The sequence below is a fragment of the Salvelinus namaycush genome, chromosome 21 (genome assembly GCF_016432855.1).
Source record: "Salvelinus namaycush isolate Seneca chromosome 21, SaNama_1.0, whole genome shotgun sequence".
Classification (NCBI taxonomy): Eukaryota; Metazoa; Chordata; class Actinopteri; order Salmoniformes; family Salmonidae; genus Salvelinus; species Salvelinus namaycush.
Window position 1 is genome coordinate 39,712,502 of NC_052327.1, and position 19,148 is coordinate 39,731,649.

Below are 19,148 nucleotides of genomic sequence, written 5' to 3' on the forward strand. Positions count from 1 at the left end.
CTGAAGTCTCTGAAAGCTTTTTTGATTTTAATAGTTCATTCTCTATGTAGCCAGCACTATGCTCCACTAGACAGCTTTTAAAAAGCAAACCAGTGAGCCAAATGGAAACTCACTGAGCTTGCAATTCAGAGGTATTAAAGAGAGAGAGAGAGGTACGCACATACTGACTGAGATACAGTGGGGTTGGGGAGAGTGCAGATTCATCCTGTAGAGATCTCCCCACAGCCTCAGAGAGAGAAAAGGAGGAATATTTTAAAAAGAGAGAAATACAGAATGGGAAACACATATGTTTTAAGGGGAGAGAGAGGAAGGATGTTTTATTGTGGAGCAAGACATTGACACAGCGAGAAAAAGACAAGCTGACTGAACATTCCTGGAGAAAAACAACACTGACAAGATCGTGGGATAGGAAAAGAAGGACAGAAGGAAAGAGGACGGATCGAGAGATGCATGCAGTCAACCGTACTCATTCGATGGTAAGGATTCTTTTTCATTCGATGGTAAGGATTCTTTTTCATTCGATGGTAAGGATTCTTTTTCATTCGATGGTAAGGATTCTTTTTCATTCAATGGTAAGGATTCTTTTTCATTCGATGGTAAGGATTCTTTTTCATTCAATGGTAAGGATTCTTTTTCATTCGATGGTAAGGATTATTTTTCATTCAATGGTAAGGATTATTTTTCATTCGATGGTAAGGATTCTTTTTCATTCAATGGTAAGGATTCTTTTTCATTCAATGGTAAGGATTATTTTTCATTCGATGGTAAGGATTCTTTTTCATTCAATGGTAAGGATTATTTTTCATTCGATGGTAAGGATTCTTTTTCATTCGATGGTAAGGATTCTTTTTCATTCAATGGTAAGGATAATTTTTTGTGAGATGCAAATGTGTGTGTTTGTGCTCGCTAGGACATATGTCTGGGTTAGACACAGATACACTGGCACTGAGGTAAACACACACACACACACACACACACACACACACACACACACACACACACACACACACACACACACACACACACACACACACACACACACACACACACACACACACAGAGAGAATCAGAGCAGTAGAAGGAGAAGAGTGTCATCTGTGATGTGCCACAGTGGTGTCATCTCATTTGTGCTAACTGCTCAGACTCTGTCGTGTTTTTGTGTGTATGTGTGTGTGTGTGTGCCCGCGTGTTTGTGTTTCTGTGTATTGAAGCGATCGAGGCACCAGGCTGATGCATATCTATTTTTATTGATCAGCATCCAGCACCCTCTCTCTAACTCTCCCTCTCTTTCCCTCTCCTTTATCCCTGTCATTCCATTTTCTTTGCTCTCACTTTCTCCCATACCTCCATCTCCCTCTGTCTGTCAGTACAGATAGCTTAGTTCCACTGCAGATTACTCCTTCATCCCTCCTACTGCAGTCTCAGCTACAGCCAGACAACCTCCTCTAGTCTTCTCCTTTCCTCCTCTCCCACCTTTCCTCCTCTACCTCCTTTCCTCCTCCCCCACCAGCAGGTAGGCTATTGGTTAGTGTTGGATCAGTAATCAAAAGGTTGTTGAATTGAATCCCGAGCTGACAAAGTAAAAATGTGTCATTCTGCCCCTGAACAAGGCAGTTAAACCACTGTTCCCTGGGTACCGAAGATGTGGATGTGAATTAAGGCAGCCCCCCGCACCTCTCTGATTCAGAGGGGTTGAGTTAAATGCAGAAGACACATTTCAGTTGAATACATTCAGTTGGACAACTGACTAGGTATCCTCATCTCCTCTATCTCCTTTTGATATATTCCTCTTCCTCTCATTTCCTTGACACATGGTCTAGTAGTCTCTCTACCCTTTTCTTTCCATTGTGTGAGTGTGAGTGTGTGTATGTGTTTTATTTCAGACTTCCTCTGTTATCTTAACTGGTGAACACTGCCACCAGGTGGTGACTGGTCGTCATCAGTACACACTTCGCACGCACAAATATTTTCATTCATTCAAAATATAATTCAAGTAAATAAGAAAAGAGGGACAAAAATCAAATCAAATGTAATCCATTGCATATGAAAAGAGACTGGAAATCAAATCAAATGGAATGGTTGAGAGTTGAAAGAACAGGAGGTACTCTCTCAACCTGTCCTCTGGCTTTCTAAATGTGTTACAAACCTGTCCTTAACACATTATCTTCCCCGTCTCTCTCCACCGCTCTCGCTCACTCCCTCTCTCTCTCTGCCAGGTCATCTCCTTAGTGTGTACAGAGCCATGCCCAGTACACCTGTCGCCACAATGTGACAGCGACCGTCTGACCACGGAGACCATCACCTAGACAATCCACAACACTTTAGATTCCTATGGCACTGTAACCTGGCAACAGCAGATACCTACAGCGCTGTAACTTGGCAACAACACTGAGTCACCTCAATCGAATTGCCACCACTGAATCGACTCCTCTGAATCAACTCTTCTCTGCTGTGAGGATGCTGAGGGTGTCAATGGTCCTACTGCAGAGGCAGCTAATCCTGTGTGTGTGGGTGTGTGTGTCCAGTGCACCAGTGGTCCATTCCCTGCCATGGAGCGTCTCCTGCCCGGCAGGGTGTGTGTGTCAGATCAAGCCCTGGTTTCCCCCCCAGTCATTGTCCCACGAGGTTCCAACTGTGGACTGTAACAACCTGTTCCTGACCCAGCTCCCCTCCCCTCTCCCCTTAGACACACATACCCTCTGTCTGCAGAGTAACCTGCTGTCTGCCTTGGAGACACCACTGTTACAGACACTCCCCAACCTCACAGAGCTGGATCTGTCTCAGAACCGCTTCAGCAGTGTTAGGACACTAACCTCAACCCAGCCCCAGACTCCCTCCCTGCACTCCCTACTCTCCTTGCACATGGAGGAGAACCAGCTCCGGTCCCTGCCCCCTGCCGCCTTCTCTTCCCTGCCTGTCCTACAAGAGCTCTTCCTCAGCCACAACCAGCTGGCCTCCCTGGCTCCTAGAGCCTTCTCTGGCTTGGGCTCCCTGCTACGCCTGCACCTCAACAACAACCACCTGACCTCAATTGACCCCCTCTGGTTCACCACCCTGCCCTGCCTCCAGGTGCTGATGCTGGGGGGAAACCCAGTGGAGAACCTCCCTGAACGGGGCTTCCAGGCGCTGGGGTCTCTACGCAGCCTGGTGCTGGGGGGCATGGGGCTGAAAGGGTTGCCTGAGAGGGCCCTGGAGGGGCTGGACAGTCTGGAGAGCCTGTCCTTCTACGACAACCTCCTCACCACTGTCCCCACACAGGCTCTGAGGAGGCTCCCAGGCCTGAAGTTCCTGGACCTGAATAAGAACCGTCTGAGTCTGGTTCAGACAGGGGACTTCAGGGACCTGGTCCACCTGACAGAGCTGGGTCTGAACAACATGGAGGAGCTGGTGGCCATCGAGAGGGCAGCCATGGAGAACCTGCCTGAGCTCACCAAGCTGGAGATCACCAACAACCCCCGGCTGTCCTACATCCACCCCCAGGCCTTCTTTCAGCTGGGCAGGCTCGAGAGCCTGATGCTGAACTCCAACGCTCTGACTGCCCTGCACCAACACACTGTCCTGTCTCTGCCCAGACTGAGGGAGGTCAGCCTGCACTCCAACCCCCTCCGATGTGACTGCCTGTTTCGCTGGGTGGCTGAGGAGCACCCTCACACAGATGCTGACGCACACACAGATACACAGATGCCACAGGCTGTGAGATTTATCCAGCCCCAGGCCACATTGTGTTCTGAGCCTCCAGAGCTGAGGGCTCGCAGGGTGAGGGAGGTGTCAATCACAGAGATGTCAGCCTCCTGCCTCCCCCTCATCCCCCCTGGCATCCTCCCCCCCTACGTGGGGCTGAGAGAGGGGGAGAGGCTGGCCCTGCACTGTCGCGCCCTGGCAGAGCTTCAGCCCACAATCTACTGGGTCACTCCTTCTGGACAGAGACTGGGATCATCCAACAACACCCACAGCCCCAAGCCTGCATCCAGACCCTTCTCCAAGCCTGCATCCAGACCCTTCTCCAAGCCTGCATCCAGACCCTTCTCCAAGCCTGCATCCAGCCTCAACTCCAAGCCTGCATCCAGCCAGACATCCAACTACTCCTCTTACCATTCCCACTTACCCAGCCCAGCATCTGGCAATGCCTCTGTCCTCTTTTCCAGCCTCACCCCTTCCTCTCCTCCCCTCCTCTCCTCCCTTGCCTACCGGCTCCTGCCAGAGGGAACATTGGAGATCGTCATGGTGACATCCCGGGAGGCGGGTCTGTACACCTGTGTGGCTGAGAACACACTGGGGGCCGACACTCACAGTGTGACTGTAGGGGTGCAGGGGCCAGGGAAGGGGTTGAAGCAACAGATGTTGGAGGGTAGAGGATATGGGTTAAAGAAGAGGGTTTTGAGGGAAGGGAGGTCACATGAGGGCAAGGGTCAAGACAGCAAGCATGAGGAGCAGCACACATATGAATAAAGCCTAGCTATATAAATAATGAATGATATTATACACATAATAACATACACACATACATCGTTTCCAAAGATAACGTCGCTTCCAGGGATGATTTATAGGATAGATATGGCTACCACTCTTGGCGGCGGTGCGGTTATAGGTGGTTGTGAAGCCCGATCCAGGAGGCACATGTCCTGCCACAGTTGGGACATGTTAGGGCTGAATCTGGAGATGCTTGTGGGAGTGGTTGGGAGCATAGGGGCCTGTAAATAGGACATATGACACAGTGGCAGTACATACGACAGTGGTGTGCAGTCAGATATGTATATATTTTATATATACAGTACATTTGGAAAGTATTAAGACCCCTTGACTTTTTCCACATTTTGTTATGTTACAGCCTTATTCTAAAATTGATTCAATTGTTTTTTTCTCTAATCAATCTACACACAATACTCCATAATGACAAAACAAAAACAGGTTTTTAGAAAGTTAAAAAAAAATAAAAAAAAATGAAATATGACATTTACATAAGTATTCAGACCCTTTACTCAGTACTTTGTTGAAGCACCTACAGCCTCGAGTCTGTAATCGCTACAAGCTTGGCACACCTGTATTTGGGGAGTTTCTCCCATTCTTCTCTGCAGATTCTCTCAGGCTCTGTCGGGTTGGATGGGGAGCGTTGCTGCTCTGCTATTTTCAGGTCTCTCCAGAGATATTCGATCGGGTTTAAGTCCGGGCTCTGTCTGGGCTACTCAAGGACATTCAGAGACTTGTCACGAAGCCACTCCTGCATTGTCTTGGCTGTCTGCTTAGGGTTGTTGTCCTGTTGGAAGGTGAACCTTCACCCCATTCTGAGTGCATGAGTGCTCTGGAGCAGGTTTTCATCAAGGATCTCTCTGTACTTTGCTCCGTTCATCTTTCCCTCGATCCAGACTAGTCTCCCAGTCCCTGCTGCTGAAAAACATCCCCGCAGCATGATGCTGCCACCACCATGCTTCACCGTAGGGAAGTTTCCTCCAGACTCTTGGCATTCAGGCCAAAGAGTTCAATCTTGGTTTCATCAGACCAGAGAATCTTGTTTCTCATGGCCTGAGAGTCCTTTAGGTGCCTTTTGGCAAACTCCAAGCAGGCTGTCATGCGCCTTTTACTGAGGAGTGACTTTGGTCTGGCCACTCTACCATAAAGGCCTGATTGGTGAAGTGCTGCAGAGATGGTTGTCCTTCTGGAAGTTTCTCCCATCTCTGCAGAGGAACTCTGGAGCTCTGTCAGAGTGACCATCGGGTCCCCGGTTGCCCAGTTTGGCCAGGCGGCCAGCTCTAGGAAGAGTCTTGGTGGTTCCAAACTTCTTCCATTTAAGAATGATGAGGCCACTGTGTTCTTGGGGACCGTCACGTCAATGCTGCAGAAATGTTTTGGTATCCTTCCCCAGATCTGTGCCTTGACACAATCCTGTCTCAGAGTTCTACAGACAATTCCTTCAACCTCATGGCTTGGTTTTTGCTCTGACGTGTACTGTCAACTGTGGGACCTTATATAGAATATATTATCAAAAGTGTCTAAAAACCTGTTTTGTTTTGTCATTATGTGTCACGATCGTCTTGACTTTGAAGAGAGGACCAAAACGCAGCGTGTGAGAAATACATTCTCTTTTTATTAGAGAAGAGCAACGAACGAAACAAAACAACAAACTGACGACCGTGAAGCTATATAAACAAAATGGTGCTGACACTGACCACTACACACTGACATAGACAATTACCCACAAACACATGATGCCCATGGCTGCCCTAAATATGGCTCCCAATCAGAGACAAATGAAAGACATCTGTCTCTGATTGAGAACCACTCAGGCAACCATAGACATACCTAGAAACATTCACTCAACCATAGACCTACCTAGAAACATTAACTCAACCATAGACATACCTAGAAACATTCACTCAACACAAACTCATACACTACACCCAACACCCCCTTTACCATATAACCACCCAAAACGACAAAACACAAACATTCCCCATGTCACACCCTGACCTAACTAAAATAATAAAGAAAACAAAGAATACTAAGGCCAGGGCGTGACATTATGGGGTATTGTGTATAGACTGATGCGGGCATCTTCCACAAAATGTGGAAAAAGGGAAGGGGTCTGAATACTTTCCGAGTGCACTGTATGCATAGGCCTACACATTGACATTGTTTGAGTTTGTATAAAGAGGACACTCAAACTGTGGCACTTGCCATAGAGAAAATAAATGGACTATTACAGGAGAGAAGTCTTACACTCTTCACTTACACAAGGGGACAGGCATTTTCCTAACAGTGTCATTTTATTGTAGCCTATCCCTGCTTTCTTTGAGGTTTTGTAAATCTAAGTGGTTAATGTGACCAGCCCTTTCTCACTCCGCCTATTCCATAGGCTTCCTGTCACCTTGCGTTATTCTTCTATCCTACTGATTTTACATAACATGACCTTGGTTTCCTACGCAGTGTACCACATCTCTCTCAAATAGGATTGAGATGTATTCAATTCTATTTTGATCTATTATTTTTATAAAGTTGGACTGATTTATGTTGATGGTTTGTTTTCCTGTCCCTTATTGCTGGAGGCAAATGAGGAGGCAGATGAGAGCAATAAATTATGCACTCTCCAAAATGGTAACAGTTGACTACACTGAATTCACAACTCAATTTTTCTATCCATCTTTCTATGACAACTTAAATTCATATTTTAATCTAGAACTTTTATCTTTCTACTGGCCATGGACTGTAACAGGAATAGATCGTTATACCCGACATAACTAGAATGTTATGCAGAAGAGCCAGTATTTTTGTAGAAAAAGCACACTAAATAAAACAAAGACTCAGAAGATTATTACTTCTCATTGAACACAGACACAACTTAACAGAAATGGTGCAAGGAACTGAGCAGTTAGCATCTCAACTGGTGTTAAACTCAGTTTGGCTTCTTTATCTCTTTCTTCCCCACACAGAGGGCCTTTTGCACCTTTTACCAAGAAACAGAACTTAGCTAACAGAAAATGTCTCTTACTCAAGGCATTGATTAATTATTTTCAGAATATATTTTGTTTTAGGCCAGGAAAATGTAGAAGAAGTTAAAAGATTGAACTTTTGAACTTGGAGCTAAATGTGTCAGAGCTTTATACATGATTACAATTACAGTATAATTAATTAAGTTTATACCATGGCGTTGTTGAATACTCGTTTCTGATTGACTTGAATGGCATTTTAAAACGTGCATTATTTCCCTATAATCAAACGTTATATTTGCACAGTAGAATTCAATGGCTGTAGTTCATTCTTACATGTTCTATGTTTAGCTGCTTTTGAAAGCAAAAGTTGAATTGAAAACATTACTGGCATTGCTGAATTCGATTTTCATAATAGCAAGCTAGTACAAATGGTTTGGTTAGCTAAACTAGAAAGTCTGTTTGTTTGTTTACCAAGGCAACTACTGTCGCTATCTAGTAAACTTACTAGCTGCTTCAGTGAATCTGGAACATATTTCTACCGGCAAATTAACACATTTATACTGGTAAATGTGCTAAGTTACAGCCCCAGAATAAAAGGGATAATCAATTTGGGGCTCTATGCATTCTCTGGAAAAAAATGCAATGCAGTGGAAGGTTAGCTCCACTCTGCTAGGGAGTTATGGAACACATCTTTCACGTCGTTCATTATTTCCCACAGAACAAATAGTCCCTGGTTGATTATCCCTTACATATTCTAGTGTGGCAGAAAATAACAAGTGAATTAAACTAGATGCTCCATCTCATACACTACATGACCAAAAGTATGTGGACACCTGTTCTTTGAACATTTCATTTCAAAATCATGGGCATTAATATGGAGTTGGCCCCCCCTTTGCTGCTATGACAGCCTCTACTCTTCTGGGAAGGCTTTCCACTAAATGTTTGAACATTGCTGCAGGTATTTGCTTCCATTCAGCCACAAGAGCATTAGTGAGGCCGGGCACTGATGTTGAGCGATAAGGACTGGCTCGCAGTCGGTGTTCCAATTCATCCCAAAGGTGTTCGATGGGGTTGAGGTCCCGGCTCTGTGCAGGCCAGTCAAGTTCTTCCACACCGATCTTGACAAACCATTTCTGTATGGACCTCGCTTTGTGCATGGAAGCATTGTCATGCTGAAACAGGAAAGGGCCTTGCCCAAACTGTTGCCACAAAGTTGGAAGCACAGAATTGTCTAGAATGTATGCTGTAGCGTTAAGATTTCCCTTCACTGGAACTAAGGGGCCTGACCTGAACCATGAAAAAGATCCCCAGACCATTATTCCTCATCCACCAAACTTTACAATTGGCACTATGCATTCGGGCAGGTAGTGTTCTCCTGGCATCCACCAAACCTAGATTTGTCCATCGGACTGCCAGATGGTGAAGCGTGATTCATTACTCCAGAGAACGCGTTTCCACTGCTCCAGAGTCAAATGGAGGCAAGCTTTACACCACTCCATCCGACGCTTGGCATTGCGCATGGTGATCTTAGGCTTGTGTGCGGCTGCTCGGCCAAGGAAACCCATTTCATGAAGCTCCCAACAAACAGTTCTTGTGCTGATGTTGCTTCCAGAGGCAGTTTGGAACTCAGTAATGATTGTTGCAACCAAGGACAGACGATTTTTACCCGCTACACCAGGGCTGCCCAACCCTCTTCCTGGAGATCTACCATCCTTGGACTGAAAACCTACAGGACAGTAGATCTCCAAGAACAGGGTTGGGCAGCCCTGCGCTACACGCTTCAGCACTCGGCGGCCCGTTCTGTAAACTTGTGTGGCCTACCACTTCGCGGCTGAGCCATTGATGCTCCTAGACGTTTCCACTTTACAATAACAGCAATAACAGTGCTCTAGCAGGGCAGAAATTTTACGAACTGTCTTGTTGGAAAGGTGGAATCCTATGACGGTGCTACGTTAAAAGTCACTGAGATCTTCAATAAGGCCATTATACTGCCAATGTTTGTCTATGGAGATTGCATGGCTGTGTGATCCATTGTATACACTTGTCAGGGTGTTGTAATGGGTGTTGCTGAAATAGACGAATCAACTCATTTGATGGGGTGCCCACATACTTTTGTATATATATTGTATGTGCCCTCATAAACCAGTCCTGGTTGTTTTCTAGGCCCTTCACACAGCACTGCCATTGTTTGCCTGGACTTACTACTTGATGATTTAGTAGAAGGATAGCACTGGCTGTTCTCAAACACAACAAAAATCATACAGGAATCATAGTGATCCCATCCTGACCTGGTTCGGTGTCAGATTCGAGGGAGACGGACGTAGTCCATCCTGCCTAAGCAGGTTTTACCCACAATCACCTTAGCAAGGAACCCTGTGTCTTCGTCTCCCTTCAGCCCTCTGACGGAGTAGTGGTGGGCTCGCTGGGAAAAACGGGCAAAGAAAATGCCATGGCTGTGACGGCTAGTGGGTCTCGCCACACTAGCAGTCTCTATTGCACTCCAAACTGCACACTCCACACTGCAACTGGATCCTGGACTTCCTGACGGGCCGCTCCCAGGTTGTAAAGGTAGGTAACAACATATCCACCACGCTAATCCTCAACACAGGGGCCCCTCAGGTGTGTGTGCTCAGTACCCTCCTGTACTCCCTGTTCACTCATGACTGCATGGCCAGGCACGACTCCAACACCATCATTAAATTTGCCGATGACACAACAGTGGTAGGCCTGATCAACGACAACGATGAGACAGCCTATAGGGAGGATGTCAGAGACCTAGCCATGTGGTGCCAGGACAACAACCTCTCCCTCAACGTGATCAAGACAAAGGAGATGATTGTGGACTAGAGGAAAAGGAGGACCGAGCACGTCCATTCTCATCGACGGGGCTGCAGTGGAGCAGGTTGAGAGCTTCAAATTCCTTGGTGTCCACATCACCAACAAACTAACATTGTCCAATCACACCAAGACAGTCGTGAAGAGGGCACAACACCTATTCCCCCTCAGGAGACTGAAAATATTTGGCATGGGTCCTCAGCTCCTCAAAAGGTTCTACAGCTGCACCATCGAGAGCATCCTTACTGGTTGCATCACTGCCTGGTATGGCAACTGCTCGGCTTCCGACCGCAAGGCACTACAGAAGGTAGTTCGTACGGCCCAGTACATCTCTGGGGCCAAGCTTCCTGCTATCCAGGACCTCTATACCAGGCAGTGTCAGAGGAAGGCCCTAAAAATTGTCAAAGACTCCAGCCACCCTAGTCATAGACTGTTGTCTCTGCTACCGCACAGCAAGCGGTACCAGAGCATCAGGTCTAGGTGCAAGAGGCTTCTGAACAGCTTCTACCCCAAGCCATAAGACTCCTGAACATCTAGTCAAATAGCTACCCAGACTATTTGCAATGCCCCCCTTCCCCCCTCACCCCCTCTTTACACCAATGCTACTCTCTGTTGTGATCTATGCATAGTCAATTTTATAACTCTACCTACATGTACATACTACCTCAGCTAACACTGATTCTGTATCGGTACCCCCCTGTATATTGTCTTGCTATTGTTATTTTACTGCTGCTCTTTAATTACTTTTTACTTTTATCTCTTATTTTTATCCATATTTTATTGAAACTGCATTGTTGGTTAGGGGCTCGTAAGTAAGCATTTCACTGTAAGGTCTACACCTGTAGTATTTGGCGCATGTGAGAAATACAATTTGATTTGATTTGATAATAGCGTAGCTGGGTGATTCTGCAACTGTGTGAACTTCTATGTCCTCAGGGTCAATTTTGGGGATTTTCTTAAAAAATCTATGTTTTTATTCTTTATATGTTATGTTCACACTACAATCACCCAAGATTTTATAACACCTTTCTATCAAGTATTTTTGATACTTTTCAGATGGATTTTATACCTCAATTTCACTGTTTTGCCCTTGTCCCTGACCCATACTTTTGAGCTTCTACTATGTTTTTCTATGAGAAAACATTAATAATTACACATTATGTAATGTTATCTTCTAGAGAAAGAGTCAATTAAATAAAATCCATATCAATATTTATTGTGAGTATGCCCTTTATATTGTTATTTACACAACACATACCTGTCCTTTGGTATTGGTGTCATTTCCACCACTGAGGACAAATTCCTCATTATTAAAGTTTTGTCAAGAGAATGTTAATTTAGTTACCATGGAAACGTATTGTGACACTGAAGCACATGGCTGAAGCAGACAGTTGTTAATGTTAAGTGATGTCCAGAAATTGAAGAAAAATCTAGGTAAATATTGCTTGTGTAGAGAATATATTTTTTATCAGTCATTTCCAAACAGGCTATAATTTATTAAATTTGTGGTAGAACTTTGATTTTTAAAATATATTTTATGTACTTAGTGTAAACTATATGCTAGCTGTAATACTAGCCAAAGCATGCTAAGCAGTCTGTCATTTTTCTCCATGAACAATAGAAGTGTCATTTCCATCACGGTCACTGTGGTGGAAATAACAGAACATGGTGGAAATGACAAAAATCCATTATGTTATTACTTTTTACTTTTTTTTAGTTTAGGTTTATTTAATCATGTTTTAAATTAATTTAATCTAGAAAATGCTCCAAGGTGTGCACAATTGGAAAACTTAAGTAGTATTTTTCTTTGTTTTTAGAAGATGCCACATGAAACAGCACAGAGGTCACAGACAGAAACAAAATAAAACGTGATCCTATACGATACCAGGAACATCTGCAAAAAGTTCAGGGAGAGATACTGGGAGAAGGGAGAAGTGAAATCTATCTCTGAGCTTACAAAGCGAGAACAAAGAAGCAAGAGATGGCAATGAAAATGTAACCAACGGAATAGAAGACAGACTTTAAAGAGAACAGTTGCAATGGAGACCTACCTATCAGGCAACACAACACCTTAGTAACCAGAGGACTTGCAGCCAGAACATGAGGCCATCATACCTGCCCCTAGCTTACCTGCCCCTGATGCACACCCTGTTACCCCTTCCTCATCATCTGCAACAGGAATGAGAAGTCGAATACTTGTTGGAAGGAAAAAGGTTGGAAGAGGTCGCTCAAAAACATAGAGATCTTTGCATGGCAAATGTCAAACTTGATAAAGCTTAACGGAAAACTGAGAAATACAAAAAAAGGTATGATCTACTGATGAAAAAAATGGAGAGACAATATTCCCCAAAGACAAATACAAAACAGAAAATGAAGGGAACTCCGAAGAACTTCAGAAGGATTTTATTGTTTATTGTTTGATGCTGGTGAGCAGACATGGTGGTTTGAGTGGAAAAACAAAGCTAAAGAGAGAGAGAAGTAAAAACAGAGGCAAACATGGAGAAGTTCCCTGTACATTTGACAGTTAAAGAAAAGGTGTGTGGCACACTGCATATTCTACTGGAGGACTTCTCCACAGGATTGAAAGAGAAGTTGGGGAAACACGTGTACAACATTCAACACCAATATTCCAAACTGAAAGAATTAAAAGAGAATCTGCAGAAAGAGGAGATCATCGTACATATTGACTTTGCAGAGAACTCGGGTGCAACTTTCACTGGGGATGTCCCCCCCACATTCTAAAATTGCATTTTTGTTCCCCTCCAGTTTTATCATTGGAATGTGATACAAAATCAGGCTACGGTGTGCTTTAGGACCATGCAGACGCCTCCGAGTAGTCGGATAGGCTGTTTGGAGTGTTTATCTGACTGAATAAAACGAATTATAATAAAGTTGCACTTTGGTGATTCTCACAAGCAGGTGACCCTCCACACCTGAGTTGGGTATACCACAAATGACGCAGTTTCACTTCGCTCAATGAGCTCTTCTATGCGGATGACCCTTACCGTGAGCTCTGCCCATCGGCTACTTTGGAATTTTACTTTGTCTTTAATTAATGAAATGTTTAACAATGGTTGTTCAAAATGTTTGCAATAAAATATTGTTTTCATACGTTTTTTTTATACATGAATGTAATTTCCACCACACCTTGTCATTTCCACCACACCTTGTCATTTCCACCACACCTTGTCATTTCCACCACACCCATATTTTTTTGGTAAATTAGTATATTATGTATAATTTACATTGATTGATTTGTTTTCGATAGGGAAATCATATTGTTGTTATCATAATCGCTCAAAAAGGTTGGGTGGAAATATCTTATTTTTTATGATAAATAAATGTTTTCAACTGTCACAAAGGCAAGTTTATACATTCAGGCGTTGTGTTGAATTATTTAATTTTAGTAAAACCTTAAAAAGCACTTAAAATAATACTCAATGCAAGTTAATGTACAAAAGTATAAGAAATGTGTTATAAATTAATTGTATGATATTTCATTTTCAACTAACACTGAGGTTTAATGATGTGATGTAAATTAAATTTGTCTATGGCTGTCTGAGAAAAATATATACATTCCTGAATAGTACGATCGCAGCCATTATCAAAAATTATTTCTAGACAAATCAAAGACAATTATAATACTGGTAAAATGGTGTTTCAATACATTTTAATTTCTGAAAGCTTGCAGGGCCAAAGAGCCCAAAGTTGCAGAATCACCCGCCTATAAATGTTAAAAAGTTGCCAAGACCTGCACGCTTGCTACGCTGTCTCCTCACTCACGTGACCAAATAGTGGTCTCTTGCAGCGTTCAAATGCTTGTCAGAACTAGGAAACTTCCGACTTGCTACCTGGTCGGCATAAACTGCATGCTGCAGTGCTCTCTCAGCGCACCCACACACACTTTAGGCCCTTCCCACCACTCACTCACTCAGCAACAGCCTGCCTCACTGCGTGATAGTCGCAGCAGACGGTCACAGTGAAATATATATATTTATGTTAAATGCTATGTGTGAACGCTGCGTGTAACAAATCCGGTATCAGGATAAATAGAAAGCAAGGTCTGCTAATTTTCTTTAATTATGTTAAATTAACGCAAACAATGAATGGCAAATGCAATTTTCGTATATACGGGTTCACTGTATCACCGCGCAGGGTAAAACAGGGAACTGGCAGGAAGTACGTAAACAGCTGTTCTTATACCGTGATGACGTAGTTCCAACGCGTCTGTTGGCCTATCACAGTAAAGGCTGAGCGCGGTTTAGACTTTGCTCCGCCTTTGCTGGCCCTCGGACTTGTCCAAGTCCCTTAGTGCTGTCCTTTGTCCACATCTGGTTGCTGGGTAGATTAGCTCCGTCTTGTGTCTGTCGATTCTACACTGAAACAGTTCCTAATATGGTATTGTCCAGTACCCTAACCTCCCTGGTTGGCTTAGAGAGATGCACCCCTCCCCTCTCCAGATTGACCACAGCTTTTATGGCCTGTGTTGGTCAGTCCTTACACACATCTGTATTGTTTGTGTGTGTGTGTGTAACAAAACAATATGCTAGCAGGCTGCATAAACATAAATCCTAACAATTTCCCCCTTTTTACACCCTCATGGGGTGTAACCAAATTATGTATCCACATAATTATGTTCCACAGGAACTTGAAACCTTCAACCTAGGAGGATAGTTCTTTTCATGAAATGTATCATTTTTATGCAAAATCAGATCAAAACATCGGTGGGGTTTTAGATTCCCCCTTTTGACACCCCCAAGGGTGTCATCACAACAACATGATTACATACAGAATATATATGTTAAAAAATTAAACCCTCTGGTCCCTCCCTCTATACATCTTGTACCAGGTGGGCTCCTTGCCACCAGGGAACTTCAAACCTTCACAACAGGGAGGACAAATGTAATGACCTGGATAAAAAGTATATTGTTTATTTTTATTATTATTTATTTTATTTTATACGACAACCTCACCCACAACAAACCAAGGGTCACCCTCAGTCTGACCCATCTTTCTCCTGTAGTTTGATTCAGCATCAGCATCTCCAGCCGGAGCATCAAACAAAGGCATCATACCAGAAGCCTTTGCTCCATCTGTAATAGATTTCTTCAAACAAGGTATGATTCAAGCAGCACAATACATTAACATAAGGAATACAACTACTAGGGTCAGAAATCCAGTAACCATCAATGCAGTGTACTTACCAAACCAACCACCCAGCCAGGGGAACAGTCCATCCTCCTCCACACCTGCAAAACCCTTCATCTCCAGGGTGGCGCAGTGGTCTAGGGCACTGCATCACAGTGCTAGCTGCGCCACCAGAGTCTCTGGGTTCGCGCCCAGGCTGGGCTGGGTTCGCGCCCCGGCTCTGTCGCAGCCGGCCGCAACCGGGAGGTCTGTGGGGCGACGCACAATTGGCATAGCGTCGTCCGGGTTAGGGAGGGTTTGGCCGGTAGGGATATCCTTGTCTCAGTATGTAAAATGTAATAAAATGTATGCACTCTACTGTAAGTCGCTCTGGATAAGAGCGTCTGCTAAATGACTAAAATGTAAATGTAAATCTCCACAGATAACTTTTTCAACCCGCTCAGAGCTCTTGAAATGCTCCCATCCGGACTGGTATTATTAGGAATAAACGTACAACACTGTTTTCCAAACATCTTACAAAACACCTCTCTGGTTGGCCAGAATCATGTCTAGTGCTAGCCTATTTTGTCTAGCGGTTTGAGAGGTGGCATCCAATTGTTCAGCCATCCCCTTAAGTGCGGTGTAGTTAACTCATTGTTGATTATAGTAAATATAATTGATCCAGGCAGTTTGCTTAGCATCAACAATAATGGGCAACAAATGCCACAGACCACAGACCATCATTTCTGTTTAATGCCTGGAATTCATGGGGGACCCCTATTGGGACCCCCAACAGGTTGGTGTGGATGTTATCTGTACCCTCGGACCAAGGAGCGTCACGTTTCTGCCGTCTCCTGGGTTGGTCCCGCGCCTCTGTGTCATGTGTAGCTCCCAGGAGTTGGTTAGCTGTAACCTCAATAATAGTCAATGGTGTTATCAGACTGGCCAAAGCACATGTGCCCTGCCAGTCTTCTTTCAAAATGGAGGTCAACCGCCTGACAGGTCCACACATCCACCACACATCCACCATACATCAGCAACACCTCTAATTTGGTTCAGCCCTTCAACAGGCCAGGTGGCATTAGTAGTGACATTAGTGATGCAGTAAGCAGTAGGGAGCCTCCCATAGTCTATACCCCTACCTGTACCAGTGATACAGCTGTAATTTCCCCCATATGCCTTAACTATGCCTTAACTCCCCACGGTGCCTTCTGGGGAGGGACTTCTGGGAACACAAGACACAAGACTCAGAGCTTTACACAGGGTCGAATTTAGCTTGTTATGGTAAAAACCCTCCAATATGCACATCCAACCTCCCCACTGCTTAGGGCAAATGGGTGAGTAGCCAGAACAGGTCTAGCATGTGTACAGATCACACAGTCTTTTCTATTAAGTGTTTTGGTGGTGTATCTCATATAGGTTAAACTCAGACGCCAAGGCCCTTATATTCTCCATTCAAGTGGCTTTTCAAGGAGGTTGATCAGACCACCCTGAAAAGTCACTTTGGAAATCATACCCCCACTTTTATGTGTGTATCCCTTTAAGATATTTTTTCGCTGGGAAATTTAGAAATCCCCTCTAACCCAAACGTTTACTACAAACAAAACCTAGTAGTTATAACTGTCCCTTTAACATTAGCTATCATAAACTTTTACGATTAAACTATTCTGACCTTCCTATCTTATAGCCAAATATCCGTGATGGCCACCTAGCATTTTTGTTGCTAGTTTTTAGCATCTTTTTAGACTACCCTGACGATATTCAGCTACTTTTAAAATTATATTTGGAACTTTTAACAACTTCTGAAAAGTGGCTCAAAGCTATAATGCACGCATTTTCCCTCTAAATGACACAAACCATTTTCTCTGTCCCTTCCTCAGTCACAACATCATTGCTTCGATAAACCAAAACCAATTTATCACCATTGTATCACTAATGTTGGATCTTGAATAGAATTTACAACATCAATCAACATCTCTTAATCAAAATTATACTGCCAGTAGTACAGTAAAGAGTGTACCTGAACAACGGTCAAATCCATTTGCATAACGTTATTGTGTATCCCAAGTACTGTCGCAGTTTTACGTTATTCCACAACAAATCACTTGCCTCTAGCAACTTACCCTGAAATTTAGTATCCAACACCAAAACTAACTCTTATTCCTGCCTCTAGGCAAAAACATACCCCTTACTCCAAATGAGTTTTGCACCAAAACTATCGTAAAAGTAAAATCAACTTTTTCCACTTCCAACTTTTTAAAACCCCATGTACCTCACGAAATTTATCTCGGTACCAAGGCTGAGATACTAACCCGAGTCTCCCGCGCCACAGTCAAAAAAGCTTCTCCGTCATAGCCAACCCTATCTGCGCCTCTAGTCTTGCCTTCTCCTTCGCATCTGCAAGTTTACCCCTTCGTAACTCTCCCTCTCTTTTTCTGGCTTCAGACAACCACACTCTAGCGGTGTCTAGCCTCTACCGTCTGCTGTATCAACTTTATCATTAATTCTAATCTTTCTACATCCATACTCTCAAACTCGTACATCCCTCTCTACCCTGGGCATTAGATTCACCCAAACATTCCACCGGGTTCCCCATCGACTGGGAGCCCCTCCTCCTTCCACTCTCTATCTCTTTCACTCCTCTCCTTACCATTATCCATCTCTAGAACAGATTTCAACTTCCTCAAAACCTTTTCTGTTTCTGGAGACATTATATATTCTGTGCGTATACTCGCGTATGTGTGTAAATTAATTAAAATAACTAAAATCTTATTTCTCGTATAAAATTATTTTATATTTTTTTAATAAACAAAATTAATCTCAACACATTCAACTATGCACTGTGGGTCGCCTAAGATACCAGCCCCGACTGCAATATCTAATATACTTTCATTCGCGCGGTAAAATTATTCCATACAAACTTTGTGTCCCCAAACACTTTAAAACCCGCAGGTCATTCAAACTTGGTATAAGTACGCCGACTTACCTCAATGTACTACATTTATTCTATAAACGTATCTTATTTCCAATATAACTGGCCCCTGGCCTCTATTATTACTGTTATATTGCCGTTTATTTGTATTCTCACCTCATATGTAGGCCCCAACCTACGTCATACACACTTGGCTCTGCCTAGTACATTACTTTCGTTATTGTATGATATTACCCTCACTTATACTTGTAAGCCCCAACTTACGTCATACATTCAGTACATTTCATTTACACATTGCATCTTTGAATGATTTTGATCAAATAAAATTGCATTTGCCACAACTTGATTCACAGTATTTTAGTATATTGGATATAAGGAATTTGGTAACTTACATCGAACAAGCGTCTCACAAAATAAATTTGGATAATGCCAATATGCAGAACTTTAGTATTTTATACAATAGGTATCTGCTTACCTTTTTATTAGACCGGTCTTTTTGTGAGAAACGCCGTCCGACGACAGTACAGGTAAATTAGCTGGCTCGTCAATGTCCAGCAAAGCCCTTAAACCGGATGACGTCGGGGTCACCATGTGAACGCTGCGTGTAACAAATCCGGTATCAGGATAAATAAAAAGCAAGGTCTGCTAACTTTCTTTAATTATGTTTAATTAACGCAAACAATGAATGGCAAATGCAATTTTCGTATATACGGGTTCACTGTATCACCGCGCAGGGTAAAACAGGGAACTGGCAGGAAGTACGTAAACAGCTGTTCTTATACCGTGATGACTTAGTTCCAACGCGTCTGTTGGCGTATCACAGTAGAGGC

At 43.6% G+C, this 19,148-nt stretch overlaps 1 protein-coding gene across 2 annotated transcripts in view; it reads right to left on the reverse strand.

Moving 5' to 3' along the window:
- LOC120066368 (putative adenosylhomocysteinase 3) overlaps nt 1–18,901 on the reverse strand; it is a 69,994-nt gene extending 51,093 nt beyond the window's left edge. For both annotated transcript variants that reach the window (XM_039017688.1, XM_039017687.1), the window contains exon 1: nt 18,794–18,901. The gene's annotated coding sequence lies outside the window, so the exon portion shown is untranslated. The remainder of the gene's footprint in view (nt 1–18,793) is intronic.
- Nucleotides 18,902–19,148: the final 247 nt, after the last annotated feature.